Below are 2,380 nucleotides of genomic sequence, written 5' to 3'. Positions count from 1 at the left end.
TGATAGATTCTGTGCCTTGGACTTAAAATCAGAAAAATGGTCAGTCATTACAGATAGCAGTGTAGAATAACTTTGACCCATGATGGCAACACCCACAATAAACACACAAACAGCAAGCACGGCACCAGCACACAGAGACAAGCGACAGACAGTAGATGAACAAATATCGGCCAAAAACACTGAACTAGGTTTATCCCGGGTTGCTGTTGTCCTGTTCCCCAAAGTTACCTTACTGAAGGGCGTCCACTGCCCACCAGACTCAGGATTGGGAGAAACGTTTTCCCCCGTTCCTTTACAGAATGGCTCACAGAACCAGCTGCCTTCCAGCTCGAATGCTGGGCCTCGGACTTATGCTAGCCGGGCGACTCTTTCGCCCCCTGACCTGATGCCGGCTTCCAGATAGATTTCCTCCTAATGAGGCTTCCCTTATGCCTGGAAGGTGTTGTTCTTCTCAGTCAGGGGATCCTGGATGAGCCCCCAAATGTTATGCCCAAGGTCCCGATCCCCAGAACGGAGAGAACAAGACATCCACAGCAATGCAAACGCAAAAAGGGAATTTATTGCTAGCTCGAGCCAGGGCCCTGGTTACATCCAACACAGTGGAATAAAGCCAGAGCCCCGAGCCCTGTATTACAGCAGTATTTATAGATTTAGGACAAAGACAGGGAATTGGCAAGGTTGGATTGGTTACAAGGGTTTCTTTGCATCTACTAATTGGCTAAATTTTCGCGCGCAGGGGCTTTCTTAGGAGATATCTATCCTTGTCCCGATTGGCACAGACCAGGCTATGGGGAGCATGCTGATAGGCTGAGTCCTCCCGTCTGGTGTAATTAATTTTGATTCCGCCTGGGCAGTGTCTCAGCTGTTTCCGGGATGCTTGCTTCAGCCTATTTTAGTCATGGCCTCTATCAGGCCTCAACAACAGCAAAAAGAAAAACAGAAAAATTTTTTTACTCTTGTGGAGGTTATATTTTATTGCTATAAGACATAAAATAAACATATTACTTACATAGATAGATATAGATAAAGATTGACAGATAAGTGCTATGAGGAAAAAAAGCAGTGAAGGGGACATACAGTGCCAGGTGGAAAGAGAGGTTAAATAAGATGATTTGGGATGGTTTTACTGATACAGTAATATTTTAAATAAATTTGAAGGAGGTGAAATTTCAAGCCATGTAGTTATCTGGTGAAAGTCTTTCCTGACAGAGAGTAACATATCAATAGAAAGATCAAAGCATGGAAGTGTCCTAGAAACAGCAAAGCGTGATACTGTAGCTGGAATAGAAGAAGTAATGGGGAGAGGAGTAGAGTGTTAGGTGAGATGAACAGTGGGGTGCCTGACTATTTAGAACTTTATAGTTTCTTATAAGGACTTTGGCTTTTGCTCTTGACTGTGATAGAAAACCAAGAAGGGCTTTGAGAAATGGAAAGACACATTATGCTTTATGTATTAATAGGATAAATCTGACTGCTGTTTCAATAGACTTGGTGGCAGTGTCAATGGAAGAAACAGAAAGACTAGTTAGAAGGATATTGTAATAACCCAGTTTCATATAGTGATACTTTGGACAGTGTGATAGCAATGGAAATAATTTGAATTATCAGTTTCTTAAACTATTCTGAAGATATGGACAACTAAAGTTTCTGACAATTGAATGTGATGTATGAATGATAAGGAGGACTTAAGGATGTCTTCAGGGAAAGATGGAATGATTATTAAAAAACAGAAGAGTCAAACTGCAGGTGGAGAAAACTGGGGGGAAGAATATCAGGGGTCTAGTTTTGACATGGTTACATTTGAAATGGATATCAAGGCATTGAAGTAAAGATGTTGAGTAAGAGGTTGAATCCTATAATTTTTGAGTTTGAAAGGTCAAGCCTTGAGATAGAAATTTGGCTGTTCTCAGTTCCATAGATGAGGTCACTAAGGAAAGAGTCTTGAGAGAGAAGAGAAGCACCCTAGGGACTGACATTTGGAGCATTTGGAGCATTTGGAAAATGAGACATTTCCTTCTCCAGGGAATCTTCCCACCCTGGGATGGAAACTGAGTCTCTTGTGTCTCCTGCATTGGCAGGCAAGTTTTTTTTTTTTTTTTTTTTTTTTTATCACTGGTGCTACCTGGGAAGCCACAAGGTAGACAAGGAGAAACAAAGAGACTGACAAAAAGCACCAGTGAGATAGGAGGAAACTTAGAGATTACAATGTCTTAAAAGCCAGGAAAAGAAATTTTTTCAAAGTTGGAAGAGTAATCAGCTGAATCAAACACAGCTGGTATTTCAAGCAAGAATTCTAAAAACTGACCTTTGGATTAAATAATAATGAGATCTTTGCTGACCTTCACAAGAAGAGATTCTGTGTGGAGGTGGGGGTGAAAGT

Source organism: Oryx dammah, unplaced genomic scaffold (assembly GCF_014754425.2).
Source record: "Oryx dammah isolate SB20612 unplaced genomic scaffold, SCBI_Odam_1.1 HiC_scaffold_3, whole genome shotgun sequence".
NCBI classification, from domain to species: Eukaryota; Metazoa; Chordata; class Mammalia; order Artiodactyla; family Bovidae; genus Oryx; species Oryx dammah.
Note: the sequence above shows the minus strand (reverse complement) of the source record.